Here is a 16,972-nt window from a genome sequence, read left to right as displayed (position 1 = left end):
CCCCAGAAATACCAAATGACCGATAAGTGGTTGTATTGGGCGCCAACATGAGACAGAAACCACCTTTTCCACAGACCGCACAAGGTTTACAAGCAGGGCTTTGGTCATGTTTTTCGGCCCCCATCTGCCCGTCTTGTGCCCCAGCGTGTGCCCCCATTGTATCAAGGAGCCGTCACTTTTACATCCCTGAAAACCTGGGACCTTCCCACCCCTTCCCTGCCCTCCTGGGCCTTACCCTGAGCCCAGAGCACCAGGAGCCAGAGCAGCTGCCATGGGGAGCTCATCCTGGCCTTCAGAGACTGTGCAGAGAGCAGCCAGAGCCCTGAGGGGCAGGAAGGAGGGAGGAAGCTTTTATGTCCTGGGCAGGGCTCCCTGAGGCTCCCTTGGGGCTCCAGATGCAAAAGAGCCCCAGGTGTGGGAGGAGCCTCCCCTCAGGGACCCCGGGAGCCCCAGGGAGTCCCCCTGGCTGAGCCTGGCTCTGGGGGAGGGGCCCCCTCTGCTCTGTCCCCAGGGGGAGACTCAGGACCAAGGGCAAGGTCATGTCTAGTGCCTCAGGATGATGGTGCAGCCGGTTCTGGACAAATGAAGGCAGTTTCTCTCTCTCCCCCAGGACTAGATTCCCCTTAACCCTGAGGGAGCTCCCAGCCCTGGGGAGGAGGCAGAGAGGGCCCGAGCTCCCAGCCTGGAGACCTGGGAGGTGCCTCCCTGATGCTGCTCCTGGGCCTGCCCCACTGCCGCCCTCTGCTGGAGAAGGGGAGAACTCCCGGGGGCAGGGAGGGGTCTGGCTCAGACTGGTCAGATCCTGGCCTGGGACCCCAGGAAAAGCCTGTTCGAGCCTGGCTCCTCGTCAATGGGCTTTGTCAGTCACTGGGGGCTCCTGCCCTTGTCTGAGGCCTGTGGGGAAGAGCATTAGGTCTGTCCTTGTCCCCATTTCCCTTCCTGACACTCCCTGGAGGCTCTGACAGTTTCTAGAAATGAGGTTCTGGGCAAAGAGGGCTCAGGGGGAGGCTCTGATGGGAGCGTAACTAGCTCAGAAACAGGGACCAGAAGCCTGGGCCGCCATTCCCTTCTACCCTGGGCGACTGCAACAGCCCCTGTCTGATCCCCCGCCTCCAGGCTCTCCTCTCGCCACTCAATCTATAGTGAACAAACACAGGAAAAAACATTCATGTTATACTTGGGTTTAAAAAACCATTTTTCTACTTAAAAATAAAGAGAATTTTAATGCTTTTTTAAATTAAATTTGAAACTCTCCCTCTCCCTCTTCTCCTCTCCTCCCCGCCCCCATGGAGAAGGCAAGTAATTTGATTTAGGTTATACATGAGCAATAATGCTAAACATGTTTCAAGAATAATCGTAATGTGAAAGGAAACATTGACAGAAAAAAGAAAAGAAAGTAAAATATTATGCTTTTATCTACTTTCAGAAATCTCAGCTAAAAAACAAAATGCTAAATGCTAGAGAAAAAAAATGGAAAAACAGAAACAGTCTGTGTACCATAGGTTCTCCTAATTTAAAGAGAAATGCAAAATAATAATCTTTTCTATTATTATTACAATAAAGCTAGTATTTGTTGATTGTCTTAAAGTTTGCAGAGTACATTAAAATTTTAATTTCTTTTTTCATTATAATTTTGGTGGGAGCTAGAAGCTATTAACTAGTATCATTGATATCATTAATATATTCATGGTGATTCATAAAGGAATTATACCCATTTTATAGATAAATAAACTTAGACATAGAGTAAGTGACATGGTGAGGGCTTCACCTCTACTAAATGTCTGAAGCATTATTTAAACTCAGATCCTCCTGAATCCAGGTCCAGGCTCCATTCATTGCACCACCAATTATATGTCAATATGTCAATTAGTATTGATATCCGTTTCGCTAGATCTGGTTTGCTGTGATTCGCTCCCAATGACAAACTTCCCCCCATGAAACTTAGCCTCTTCCCTATAGCATGTAGTCCCAGAGAGCTGCCTTTAGCCCTCACATAGCAATGAATCATAGAAAAGTACATATTATTCATTTCACTTAAACTACATTTAAATCCAGGGGATCCATTATATCCTGGGAGGGTGGGGGAGGGCAGAGACTTTTCAGAAGCCCCATTAAGATAGAAAAGAGTCATATTCCCGCTGTCTCACTCAGGGCTCAGAACCCCCTTTCTACAGGACGTCAGGAGCCAAGGTGATGTCTCCTGTTTAGATCATCAGGTTATAAGGGCTCCTCTCTCAAGGTAAGAAACAACAGAGGATTGGGTGAGTTTGTAGGAGAATCTGGTTTGAGGCTCAAGTTCCCACATTTTTCTCCATCTCTGAGGTGAAACAGCTCAGGCCCAGCACAAGCTGGCAGATCTCGGGGGCACAGTCATGGGCTGGAGTGGATGCACTTCGAAGTCTGTGGGAAAGAGCAGTCACGTCCCCTCGTTACAGCAAATATAAGGGAGAGCTGCTTCTTGGGGACCTCAGTGACTTCCACAAAGGGAAAGTAGCTCAGCATTAAGTTTATGTCTCTGGCTTCCTGGCTCATTGGGACAATAGTCAGGCCATAAGCATCTATGACAGTCCCAGAAATGGGCTCTCGTTCTGCCTGCTACAGACAGGGGAATCCTCTGCTCTTAAGGATCCTTTTCTTGTGAGAAATAAACGTTGTGGCTCCTAAGTCCTAATAAAAGTGAACACGCGGTACTTTCTGGGGCAGGGTTACGGTGTGGGAGGCAATGGATGGGAAACACCAAGAAAGGCCTCAGGATGGACTTCACTTGCAGGTTTTCTTGGCATTTCATTTTTCTGAGGCAAAGAGGCTTAAATGATAAATAAGTTAGTACGTTTTTGAGGCCAGATTCAACCTCAGGAGGAGGAGCCTCCCTGCTTCCAAGCCCAATATTCTCTCCCTGTGCCATTGAGCTACCCCAGAGTCAGATGGAAAACATTAAATGAAGATAAATGCATTTGTAATTGATTCTCAGGCAGGAGAAGACTGCTGACACTTACTGAGAAGCAGAAGGATGTGGCCAGAGGAGGACCTGCAGATTTTCCTTCTCAGCATTTAGCAATGATGATCATCCCCTGATGGTTTTTGTAATTCTATTCTACCCTTAATTCGGTTCTCTCTCCCACCCAGGCCCTCTGAGCCACGAAGCCCATGGAAAGTCTGTTAGATGGACCTGTTGTTTCTCCTTTCCAGTGAAAAGGACTGGCTGAGATCTCGGGGAACACAAAGGGGAATGTCTGCGTATTCCTGATTCTCAGGCACAGTATTAGGTCACTGGGGCTCCATGTTTAAGCTTCTGACCCAAGAAACAGTGTCAGCACATCAGAGAAACAATGAACCCATAATGCAGATGCCATTTTGTCCTGTCTTTGTTGCCTATTATGATGCTGAATGTAAATACATATACATACATACGCACACACACTCACACACATTCACACATATTCACAGTAAAAGCCGGATCCTCCAGAGTGGTTTATTTCCTAGTCCGAGCACTAATTAAACACACACCGGGACATGCATGACGGCCGCTTCATCTTTAGAATTCTCCAGAAGACAAGGAAAATACCTCTGGAGAGTGTAGGACGAGCCCAAGCTTTTTTTTTTTTAATCTGACCTTGTTTCCTCTAAAACTGAAAAAGGGTTTTCCTATCTCGCTGCCCTTGGAAGGAGAAGGCACAAATGCAGGACTTCCCTTGTAGAGTGAATCACTTCTAGCGGATCAGAAACGGTTCCTCTACTCGACGTTTTCTCCCTAAATGTTCCAGATCACATGTCCAAGTACTAGCTAAGGACAGAAGCTACAAATGTCAGGCTGGATGGGCTTCCATAAGGAAGTACGGCTGGAGCTGTAGCGGGCTGCGCCCGGCTAAGGCCTCTGTGAGCAAACAGCCAGGATTTCTCTGTCCTGCTGCCTCTGAGAAAGCGGCTGTTCCCCCCAAGCTGAAGCAACGGAACTGCCCTGGGAAGGTTTGGTTTGGAGAACTGGAACCCAGTGGGACCCTTCTATCACCCTACAGACAATAAGCATCTCCAGCATCCTCTGCCTTTAGGCTGCTGGTAGGGAGAGGGCTGAACCTCTTGAGTCGATGCACTGAGGTCAGGACAGCCGAGCACTTGAGGCTAAGAACCGATTGGACAATACTCTCTGGGCATATGCTTGGAAAACGGCCCCTCCCACTATCCTGTGCTGGCTCCATGACTGGTGTATACAGAGGGTTGTAGGAGGGACCAGGGGGAGGATTAAGACTAGCCAGAGTCACAGACAAGGGTGGAGGAGATTGCAGAGATTCTGCTTCCTTCTAATTCAATCCTACCTCTAAAGAGCAAGAATAAAGACTAAGGACTTTTGCTTATCCTGACTCCGGCTAATTCTAAGGTATCCAGGGGGCTAACACGGCCATCACACTCATAGGAAGAGGAAAATCTGTCCCAGACCCACAACCACTCACATGTGACCCCAGACTTGGGGTTGAAAACCCTAGAAATTTAAGCAACTGTACCTATTTGCAATGTTATCTCTAAACAAAATAAAGAATAAAATAAAGATAAATAAAATAAAAATTTAAAAAGATAAAAAAAATAATATAAGATAAATAAAAAAGGAGATTTCCCTTTCACCAGAATCACAAGTAGATGAGAGGGAGGGGATGACTTTGGGCTCCATATCAAAGGACAAATATCTAGGGAATATGCTCCTTTCCGGGTGAATAATGATATGTAATACCATGAAGTTCCCATAAATTTTATGGGCCAGCCTTCTTTTTTTTTTTTTTTTAGTCCATCAAATTTTATTACACAAATTAATACAAGATAGTACAATAAAACTTTCAAAAATCACAATTTGTATTTGAAAAACAAAGATAATTTTATCATTCAATAGAAATTAGGCCATCAAATAATAAAGTGAAAGCACATGTACAATCTCCCTGCTACTAGATATGAAATTCTCAACCAGGCTCTATTTGCACTAATGCCATTAATATTTTCCTTTCCATTTTTTTAAAATAACTTTTTATTGACAGAACCCATGCCAGCGTGATTTTTTACAGCATTATCCCTTGCACTCACTTCTGTTCCGATTTTTCCTCTCCCTCGCTTCCTTCATCCCCTCCCCCAGATGGCAAGCAGTCCTATACATGTTAAATATGTCACAGTATATCCTAGATACAATATATGTGTGCAGAACCGAACAGTTCTCTTGTTGCACAGGGAGAATTGGATTCAGAAGGTATAAATAATCCGGGAAGAAAAACAAAAATGCAAGCAGTTTATATTCATCTCCCCGTGTTCTTTCTTTGGGTGTAGCTGCTTCTGTCCATCCTTGATCAAATGAATCTGAGTTAGCTCTCTTTATCGAAGAAATCCACTTCCATCAGAATACATCCTCAAACAGTATTGTTGTTGAGGTATATAATGATCTCCTGGTTCTGCTCGTTTCACTGAGCATCAGTTCATGTCAGTCTCTCCAGTCCTCTCTGTATTCATCCTGCTGGTCATTTCTTACCGAATAATAAAATTCCATAACATTCATATACCACAATTTACCCAGCCATTCTCCAATTGATGGGCATCCATTCATTTTCCAGTTTCTGGCCACTACAAACAGGGCCGCCACAAACATTTTGGCACATACAGGTCCCTTTCCCTTCTTTAGTATCTCTTTGGGATATAAGCCCAGTAGAAACACTGCTGGATCAAAGGGTATGCCCAGTTTGATAACTTTTTGAGCATAGTTCCAAATTGCTCTCCAGAATGGCTGGATGTGTTCACAATTCCACCAACAATCTATCAGTGTCCCTGTTTTCCCACATCCCCTCCAACATTACGCATTATCTTTCCCTGTCATTGTAGACAATCTGACAGGTGTGTAGTGGTATCTCAGAGTTGTCTTAATTTGCATTTCTCTGATTAATAATGATTTGGAGCATCTTTTCATATGTGGGCCTGCCTTCTACCAGGAAGATTGCTATCTTGCCCTCTCCAAAAAAAAAAAAAAAAAGCCTCTCTTTGCAGACAGAGGCTGGAATAGTGGCTTGATGAACAAATGAAGGAGGCAGTTATTCCATTGAAAAGGATAATGACTCAGCATCACTTGATCTGATTTTTTTCAGAGAAAACAATTAAGAAATCAATATTTACTCTGTTTTTCATACATAACAAATTTAGTGAATGACAGGGGATGAGATTTTACCACTTTGAAATGGAATAGCTCATCCAGAACTAACCCTACTATCAGAACCCACCTTTTAGTCTTCCAGGGATTTCCAGATTGGCCAGAGATCATGGCACACAGTGATCCAAGTAGGAACAAAATTACTTTACCTAAAATAATGAAGAGAAACACAGTGGGACTAATATTATCAGAGACAACAGCCCCCCTCAATGCCTAATCCAAGGCAAATTAATGCTATAGTTGTATGCTTTTGTTGCAGGATGGGATCCCTGAGGGCTAGAAAGGATCATGGGGGAAAATAACAGGTAACATCTAGCTCTGGTCTCCAGGTTCTAGGCCATGACAATGTTCGTTCTGCTTCCAGAACTGGTCAGAATCAGTAGGACCCATTCTCCCAAGGAAGTCTTTATTTATTCAGGCAAACAGCCTCCTCAGTGAGCAGTGGGTTTCCTATTGGTCAGTTAGACTGACTGGTTTGTCAAGATGGCGGAGAGTGCTGAACGTGCTACAGCTTCTTGGAGCCGCGGGTGAGAGTTTGGGGGGCAGATGGGACACAAAAGTGGAAAACAGTCCTGAGATATGTACTGAGCAGCAACAACCAATAGGACCTGGCTGTTGCATTAGTTACTGTGTTCAAGCTGTTCTAAACTTGCCACTGAAAGGCTTATGTTAAAGTATCTACTGATTATGGTAAAGATCTTATAGAAGCAGCCATAGATAAGTGAAACAAAGGAGACAAAGGTCTCTCTTGAATCAAACATAAGCCTGTTTCACTGATCAGGAGTTTGGGTGACTGTCTGTAGAGGGTCACAGTCAGTGGGGAAACTTCAGCCCAGAGGAAACCTGCTGACAATGTCTGGTTCGGCTCCCACCTCCCCTAAGGGCTCTCAGCCTTCCTGAGAAGTCAGGGGGTGGTGAGAACCTGTGATGTGATTGAAGCAGAGAGATACCAGGGGGCAAACTACACAGCAAGTCGTTTATCTGGTCCCACAGGCTCAGAGTTGCTTTTGTTACATTATAAAAAGGGGAAATCCCTTGAAATAAACGGACTCCATTTTCCCACCATCCTCGGGGTCCCCCTCATCACTTCTCCTCTAGGAAGGTATATTTTAATCACCCCCGTGTGGGGGCTCTAGAAAGCAGGACACAACAGCTGTGCTGGTTCCTGCTGATACCAGGTTCTCCACTTGCCAATATCGGACCTGGCTCTGACACTGGTGGGGACGCTTTGTCCTGGGGATGCAGACAGGGAGGCTGGATCATCCCATGACCTGCACAGGATTCTTGATGTGGGAAACATGATCAAAAAGTCAATGGAATAAATTCTGTGAAGAACTACACACAGTACAGAGAATGTCGGGTAAGATCACCCTTCCCTGACTGCGGGTGTCATCTGTGAGATGTCAATCCCAGTGAATACAGGGGACAGTTATAAACACACACACACTGTCTCTTGAATAGACATTTCTAGGGAAGGAAGCTTCTTTGCTCTGCAAAACAGTATCAGCCTTGGGACTGTGTAGTTCTAGGTGATGGGATGCTGGGACCAGGGAGTAAATGATCAGTTGCTGAAACCGGTTTGGCTGTGAGAGCCGCAGTCCCACATCCCCATCTCAGTCTCTTCTTGGGCTGGCACCTGTAGACTTCTGATTCCTGCTTCCTCATTCTTGCTTTTTCCCTTCATCTTCCTCAGTCCTTCTTCCTTCTGAGGCAATTTTTAAAGACTTCTTTTTGACTGGAACAACATATAACAGGGCAGGCCCCGCCCCAAGCCTCAGAAAGGTTCTATCTTCCAAATGAGATTGAGGGTCAAGCCCTGAGAGTCTCTGGTCCTTTCACAGGAGCAGAGATCTGACCCAAGGACTCCCCTGAGCAGTGACTGGCACACGGAAGGTGTTTAATCAATGTTTACTGACAAACTGACTGAGGAAACTCCAATGTTCTCTTTTTCTTTTTAAGATAAAACACAAACCACTCTGTCCTTTAAAGCCTTTACCATCTAGCTCATCATCCAGATTACTTACACAATGCAGGCCTTTGTTCTATAATCCAAACTAAACGACTGTCTTACTCTCCATCACAAATGATGTTTCATTTCCTGACTCCAGGCCTTTACCCAGGGTGGGCCCCATTCCTCAAATGTACAATAAAATGCCTGACTCTGAGAATCCCCAGGATTCTATTAATCTGACTTCAAGCCCCCGCATTTAGGGGAGAGCTCATTTCCTGACTGCCCACGTCTCACCTTCCCTGAAAAGTAAAATTGCATTTTATAGACTTCACTGTGCAGACTCTGACACCTTTATTTCATGTGAGAATATTCTGACACATAAGAAATTTCAATGAAAGAAATTCACTGTTAGCAGTTGTTTATGCTTCTTGCAAGCCCACTCCTGGGATAGGGATAATGAGGCTAAAGGAGAGAAACTGGGAACACTGTGAGGCCAAAGCCATCAGTGATCTGAGTCTCAGAGTTGAGTTATTCCCCTCTTCTTTCCAGTGAGGAAGGTTAACCAGAAAACCTCAAGTAGCAGTGAAACCACATGTGGGTCCTTGATGCTGAAGGCAATGGACAGAGCCTTGGGCCTTCCTACCACCAGGAGATCCCATGGGGCAGAGAATGCAGGTAAAAGCCCCAGGAGAGATGGCAGTGAGGGGGCTAGCCCTGCCCCCTACTCTCCTGGGAACTCCCAAAGCCCTGATGGGAAATACACTCCAACCCCCACACATAAGCCTGAGAGAGTCAATGAGGGCCTGGTCCTCCAGACGCAAGAGATAATGAGGCTCAAACAGGGGGAGAGGGTGATATTGGAGCCCTCCCTTTGTCTCTTGTCCAGGCCCAGGGCAGAAGCGACTCAGCCTGGGAGACCGTGTGTCCTGGGCTGGAGAAAAAGCAATCTGGTCTCTATCATGGCAGCCCCACGGAGCAGTGAGAGGATGGAGCGCTGGGCCTGGAACCCCCAAAACTTGTGTCTCTGAGTTTAATCTAACCTTGGACACTTACTATCCATGTGGCTCTGTACAAGTCACTCAGTCCTGTTTGCCTCCATTTGTTTGTCTGAAATAAGCTGGAGGAGGAAATGGCAAAGCTGCAGTGTCTGTGACAAGAAAATTCTGAGTAAGGTCACAAAGACTCAGACATGGCTGAAGAACATGCAAGATATACCTGCCATTGCTACAGAGAATGGGGGCAAAACCTGATCAACGGGAACATGGGCTCCCAAGCAGAGAAAGAAACTCACTACTGTGGGGCAAAGATATCAAGGGACCTGAAATGTCAACATTTCCCTGTAGGGACTTTTCTCTCCATTTTTCAGGGGCTGTGCTGCCTCCCCTCTGCCTTGCCCTTCAGACAGGGCTCGTGATCACAAGTTAGAAAGGAGGGACCCGGGGGACCAGAAAGGAGAAGCCCTGGGAGGTGAGAGCCTGCCCAGAGAGCAGGGGCTGCTCTGCCCTGGGGACCCCGAGGAGGCACCTGCTGCTCTGAGCTGAGTCCCCTGGAAGCATTGGGGAGGTTTTTGTTCGGGCCTGAAACACTGTGGGAGGCCAGTCATAATTCTGCTGACAGTAATAATGTGCAGCATCCTCGGGCTCCAGGCTGCTGATGATGAGAGTGAAATCTGTCCCAGACCCACTGCCACTGAACCGGGCAGGGACCCGGATGCCAGACTGTTAGCATAGGAGATGAGGAGCCTGGGGGCTTGGCCAGTTTTCTGCTGGTACCAGTGCAAGTAGTTGTAACTAGAACTAGACACACTCTGACTGGCCTTGCAGCTGATGGTGACTGTCTCCCCTGGAGATCCGGACAAGGAGGCTGGAGACTGGGTCAGCACAATGGCTCCTTGGGAATCTGGGGAAGCAACAGAGTTAGAGGAAGACAGAAATGTGGGAAGGTCCAATTAAAAGAACAGGAAGGAGACAAGTTTGAGGAGACCCCAGAAATCCCAAATGACCGATAAATAGTTATATTGGGTGCCAACGTGAGACAGAAACCACCTTTTCCACAGACCACACAAGGTTTACAATCAGGGCTTTGGTCATGTTTTTCGGCCCCCATCTGCCCGTCTTGTGCCCCAGCGTGTGCCCCCATTGTATCAAGGAGCCGTCACTTTTACATCCCTGAAAACCTGGGACCTTCCCACACCTTCCCTGCCCTCCTGGGCCTTACCCTGAGCCCAGAGCACCAGGAGCCAGAGCAGCTGCCATGGGGAGCTCATCCTGGCCTTCAGAGACTGAGCAGAGAGCAGCCAGAGCCCTGAGGGGACAGGAAGGAGGGAGGAAGCTTTTATGTCCTGGGCAGGGCTCCCTGCGGCTCCCTTGGGCTCCAGATGCAAAAAAACCCCAGGTGTGGGAGGAGCCTCCCCTCAGGGACCCCGGGAGCCCCAGGGAGTCCCCCTGGCTGAGCCTGGCTCTGGGGGAGGGGCCCCCTCTGCTCTGTCCCCAGGGGGAGACTCAGGACCAAAGACAAGGTCATGTCTAGTGCCTCAGGATGATGGTGCAGCCGGTTCTGGACAAATGAAGGCAGTTTCTCTCTCTCCCCCAGGACTAGATTCCCCTTAACCCTGAGGGAGCTCCCAGCCCTGGGGAGGGGGCAGAGAGGGCCCGAGCTCCCAGCCTGGAGACCTGGGAGGTGCCTCCCTGATGCTGCTCCTGGGCCTGCCCCACTGCCGCCCTCTGCTGGAGAAGGGGAGAACTCCAGGGGGCAGGGAGGGGGTCTGGCTCAGACTGGACAGATCCTGGCCTGGGACCCCGGGAAAAGCCTGTTCGAGCCTGGCTCCTGGTCAATGGGCTTTGTCAGTCACTGGGGGATCCCGCCTTGTCTGAGGCCTGTGGGGAAGAGCATTCGGTCTGTCCTTGTCCCCATGTCCCATCCTGACACGCCCTGGAGGCTCTGACAGTTTCTAGAAATGAGGCTCTGGGCAAAGAGGGCTCAGGGGGAGGCTCTGATGGGAGCGTAACTAGCTCAGAAACAGGGACCAGAAGCCTGGGCCGCCATTCATTTCTATCCTGGGCAATTGCAACAGCCCCTGTGTGATCCCCCGCCTCCAGGCTCTCCTCTCTCCACTCAATCTATAGTGAACAAACACAGGAAAAAGCATTCGTGTCATACTTGGGTTTAAAAAAACCATTTTTCTAATTACAGACAAAAAGAATTTTTAATGCTTTTTTAAATTAAATTTCAAATTCTCCCTCTCCCTCTTCTCCCCACTCGCTGAGAAGTCCAGTAATATGATTCAGGTTATACGTGTGCAATAATGCTAAACATGTTTCAGCAATAATCATGGTGGGAAAGGAAAAATAGACATAAAACAAAAATTAAATAAAACATTACACATTTAGCTAAATTCAAAAATCTCAGCTGAATAACAATCCTTATTATGTTATGCACAAAATTATATGCTAAGTGATGGGAAAAGAAATGGAAAAATAGAGACATTCTATGTTCCATAGATCCTCTTAACTTAAAGGGAAATGGAAAATAATAATCTTTTCCATTATATTATAATACAATTAGCATTTATTGACTGTCTTAAAATTTGTAAAGTACAGTAACATTTTATCTCATTTTTTCTTTATAATTTTGGTGGGAGCTAATAGCTATTGGCTAATATCACTGATGTCACCATAGTTTCATGGAAATTCATAAAGGAATTATACCCGTTTTATAGATAAAGAAATTGAGACAGTCAAAGTAAGTGACATGGTGAGGGCTTCACAGGTAATAAATGTCTGAGACATTGCTGAAACTCTTCGTGAATCCAGGTCCAGAATGCATTCATTGAACCAATTATATATCAATGTATCAATGAATATTGATATCCGTTTCATTAGATCTGGCTTAGTGTGAGTAGCTTCCCATGACAAACTTCAACCCATGCAACTTAGCATCTTCCCTATGCATGTAGTCCTAGAGTGCTGTCTTTAGCACGCACATGTCAATAAACCATACAAAAATACATATTATTCATTTGACTTAAACTACATTTAAAATCCAGGAAGTCCTTTACACTCTGGGGGGGAATTTTCAGAAGGCCCATTAAGATAGAAAAGCCTCACTTTGCAGCTGTCTCATTCAGGACTCAGGATACTCTTTCTACTGGTCTTCAGGGAGCAGGATGAGCTCTCTGTAGAGGACTGAAACTCTGACAAGGTGTACATGAATCAGACAGCAGAGCCCTTAAAGCTAATTACCCATTCCATGGGAGATAATTGTTCTATAAGCATATACTTAGATGAGATGATGATGTGATGGCTCTCCTCACCATTGGCGCTTGCTGAATGTGTGGTGGTGAGATAATTGCAGGCAAAGATTGGAGGGCTGAGGGAGAGAGGTCAGGGTCACTTGGCTGCAGGACGAGGAGGAGAGAGACTGGAGACTCCGGACTCCAGAATCCAGGATACATCTTTGGCAAGCGGTGTGGCAGCTTACCTGCTTCCTTCACTTCTCCCCCTAAAGACCAAGGACTTTGATTGATCCAGATTCTGACTGATCCTGAAACCCTCCACTTCCCAAGAAAAGAAACAACAGGAAACTGGATGGATTTATAAGAAAATCTGGTTTGAGGGTCAAGTTCCTACAATGTTCGCCATCCAGGAGGTGAAAAAGCTTAGATTCAGCACAAACTGGCAGATCTCGGTGTGCACAGTCATGGGATGGAGTAGATGCACTTCAAATTCCGTGGGAAAGAGCAGGCACGTCGCCTCGTTACAGCAAATATAGTGAATGCTCCTTCTTGGGGACTTCAGTGACTTCCACAATGTTCTTGTTTATTCATAGTGCTTGGACATTACATGTGTTGCTGTACTTCTAATTGTTTTGACTTCCTAGATTCTCAAGTAGTTACTGTGCTGACTCAGTCTCCAGCCTTATTGTCCAAATCTCCAGGAGACAGACAATCTAATGGAAAAAGAGAAAGAGAGAGAGACAGACAGACAGACAGATGGAAAGAGACAGGCAGACAAACAGAAAAAAAAGTCACCATTAATAGCACCCAAAGTCTACTAGACAGGGAGAGTAAAGACCTTTTACACTGTCTCAGCAGAGAACTAGTCTAGCCCCTAAATGCCTGATATACTAGATTTCTTTCTTACAATCTGAAACATGGACTGTGAAAGTTCTAGATTTTCTCACTCATACAGAGACATGACTGTGGCCTCCCATGATTTTTCAACATCTTACACAAGCCTGTCTGGGGGATTTAGTTCTATCAGTTCCAGGGAGCAAGTGCTCGCTTGGTAAGATCAGTCTCTTCCCTCTGCTCGGCCACATATCTCTGGAGACTCTCCTGTCCCTCGGCCCCCTCCTCTTTCCAAAGTCCCTTTAACATTCACAAACCTCAGATACAGAGACAAGGCAGGGTCCAGGGAGAATTGATGTGGGGAGATAGGGAGAAAACAAGTATGACAGAATTTTCTGTGTTCAATCCTGTGATTCATGTTTCTGTGTTCAAGCCTAAGTTCTTTTGGGGGAAGTTCTTCTCCAGTTCTGTGCAGTAATGCCAAAGAACAAGTTTCCTCTCCCCAGTCCTGGCAGAATGCAGAAGCCAAAGTTCTCTCAGGACCCCGGAGACCTGAGCTCCTGGGAGACATGATGAAGTCACTCTTATCCCCTGAGAGAGGCTCTTTGTTCAGTAAGTGACAGGGCTCTAATTTGACACTGTCCCCTAACCAGGTGTTCTTTTTTCATGAAGTGAAAAAACAGTCAAAAGGCTTTGGTACATGAATCTGTTCCTTCTTCTTTCCAGTACAAAGGAGTGGCTGAGATTCCTGGTGGCACAAAGGGGAATGTCTCCATATTCCTGATTCTCAAGCACAGTATTAGGTCACTGGGGCTCCATGCGTAAGCTAACCCTTCGGCGCAAGAAATAGTGTCATCCCATTAGAGAAACAATGAACCCATAATGGACGTCCCATCATTGTCATGTCTTATTTGCTTATTCTGGGGGTGAGAAATACACACGCACACATTCCCACTAAAAGGTGGATCCTCCAGTGCGGTTTGTTTCAGAGTCCAGACTAACAAAACACCCACTAGGGCCTACATGATGCCGCTTCATCTTTAGAATTCTCCAGATGACAAGGAAAATACCTCCGGAGAGTGTTGTGTGGGACGTGCCCAAGCTTTTTTTTTTTTTTTTAATCTGATCTTGTTTGCTCTAAAACTGGAAAAAGGCCTTTCCTACATTAGTGCCCTTGAAAGGAGAAGGAACAAAAGTAGTTCTTCCCTTGTAGCATAAATCACTTCTAGCGGATCAGAAATGGTTACTCTACTAGATGTTTTCTCCCTAAACATCCTGGATCACATGTCCAAGGACATGTGAACATGAGTCTAAGGACAGAAGTCTGTGTAGTTCAACCCTCTATGATAAAATAAACCTGGGAGCAGCTGCTGTAAGTCTGAGCTTTAGAGACAAATCCAATCCATCCAATTTTCTGTTGTGTAAGCTAGAAATGTCAGGCTGGATGGGCTGAAATGAGAAAGTATGACAGGAGACATAGTGGGCTGAGCCCAGCTAAGACCTGTACGAACAAAGAGGAAGGAGTTCTCTGTCCTGCTGACTCTGGACAAAGCAGCTATTGGCCCGACTGAAGCACCTGAGCTGCCTGGGAAGGTTTGGTTTAAGACTGTAATGCAGTGGGACCCTTCTATCATCCTATAGAAAATAAGCATCCCCAGCATGCTCAGGCTTTAGGCTGCTCGTGGGGAGAGAAAAGTCTGTCCCAGACCCACTGCCACTCAGGTGAGCAGCGACCCCAGACGAGGCCAAAAGCCCTAGGAATGTAAGAAACTTATTCTTTCAGAATAAAGAGTTATTCAAGCCCTCACTGGACCACAGCTGAGAGGGGACTCTGTCTCCTGGAGACACAGGCAGGGGGCCACAGCCTGGGTCAGCACCAGGACTCCTTTGGCATCTACCCAGAAAAAGAAAAAAAAACAAAAGTTAGCCAGACTTTAATGACTTTCAAGTAAAAGCAGGTGAAGGCATATAAGGGGCTGCAAATAAAGAACATTCTCCTAGGAGCAGCTAGGTGGCGCCGTGGAGAGAGCACCAGGACAGGAGGACTTGAGTTCAAATCTAATCTCAGACACTTAACACTTCTTAGCTGTGTAAACTTGGGCAAATACTTAATCCCAATTGCCTCAGCAAAAAAAAAAAAGAAAGAAAAAGAAAAAGAAAAAGAAAGAAGAAAGAAAGAAAGAAAGAAAGAAAGAAAAGAAAGAAAGAAAGAAAGAAAGAAAAGAAAGAAAAAAGAAAGAAAAAAGAAAGAAAGAACATTCTCCTAAATATGAATATTTCCTAGTCTGGCAAATAAGCTCTGCAGGGAGAATGAAATCACAAGAATGATCCCATGATCCCTCTGCATGAGCTGACTTCCTTCCTTGGGAGCCAGAGGAGACAAAGGAGCTGAGCCGGCAGCACATGTTCATGCTCTGTGCTGTCCAGGGCTGATGCTTTCAAAGGCAGAACCCAGGACTCCTTGCACCAGGGAAGGGCATATGAATTGGTCCCACAGTGGGGGAGGTTCTAGGCTTCCAGCTACACAGCTCTCTTGTCTGTAAAACTCAGAGACTTACAACAGCTCCTCCCAGGGATATCTTACCATAGATGGTTGAACTACACAATCAGTCTCAGGAATATTTGTTTTCCCCTGTGGCCAATGGCACAGTTTTCCCCAATGACACAGACCTACTCAGCTTTCTAGCTTTGCTACTGCTTCAGATTTGAAGGGAGAGATACAGAGAGAGACAGAGACAGAGAGGGAGAGACAGAGGACACAGAAACAGGAGAGACCCTCTGGTTATATGATTTAAGTTAAAAAAAAAAAAAGAAATTTCACTTTCACCAGAATTATAATTACATGAGGGACCCCTCATGTAATTAGGGGCCAGGGGTGACAATTTGGGCTCCATTCCAAAGTAGAAATATTTGGGAATATGCTCCTTTCTAAGGGTAAATAATGATATGTAATACCATGAAGTTCCACAAGTTTTATGGGCCTGCCTTGTACCTGGAAGATTGCTATCTTGCCCTCTCCAGAAAAAGCCTCTCTCTGCAGAGAGAGGCGGAAAGTAGCTTGATGAACAAATGAAGGAAGCAGAGTTACTCCATTTAAAGGGATACTGAGTCACCATCACTTGATCTGATTTTTGCAGATGAAACAACTAAAAAAATCAAAGTGTAATCTGCCTTTCTAAGACAACAAATTTAGTAAATGACAGAGGTGAGAGTTCAGTACTTGGAAATTGAATAGCTCATCCAGAACCAAATCTCTATTATCAGAACCCACTTTTTTACACATCAAGAGTTTTCCAAGGATTCTCCTGTAGTCAGAGATCATGGAACACAGTGATCTAAGAAAAAGCACATTCACTTTACCCAAAATGATGAAGAGATACACAGAGGAACAAATTTTGTCAGAGAGCACCAGCCAGTGGAACAAATCACCTCTATTAAAAGTCATCACCTTTTGAAAATATCCCCCTTCCTACTATCTAATCCATTCCAGTCTACTTAAGATCATACTCAAGAGAGTATTTCACATTTTGAATTCTAGATATTATGAATGTCATTATTGTGCTCCTATATTTTCTTACATTATCATTTCTGGGAAAACATTATATAAGGAACACTACTGAGAGGAGGAGGAAATGGTGTCATTGGAAAATTGAATCCTTTTGAAATGGGATACTGTGAAATTGCTCTGAAAATAGCAATTCAGGTTTTAGAGATCCTCTTTGGTATGTTAAACAATGAAGCATCCAAGTGTGGCATCTCAATTCATAAAGAAAAAAAATAA

At 45.6% G+C, this 16,972-nt stretch overlaps 1 pseudogene; it reads right to left on the bottom strand.

Annotated features, from left to right (window-relative positions):
• Positions 1–2,291: 2,291 nt before the first annotated feature.
• LOC127546343 (immunoglobulin kappa variable 3-11-like) lies at positions 2,292–10,424 on the bottom strand (annotated as a pseudogene).
• Positions 10,425–16,972: the final 6,548 nt, after the last annotated feature.

Source organism: Antechinus flavipes, chromosome 2, assembly GCF_016432865.1.
Source record: "Antechinus flavipes isolate AdamAnt ecotype Samford, QLD, Australia chromosome 2, AdamAnt_v2, whole genome shotgun sequence".
In the NCBI taxonomy this organism is placed as follows: Eukaryota; Metazoa; Chordata; class Mammalia; order Dasyuromorphia; family Dasyuridae; genus Antechinus; species Antechinus flavipes.
Note: the sequence above shows the minus strand (reverse complement) of the source record. Positions and strands in the feature narration are given on the sequence as shown.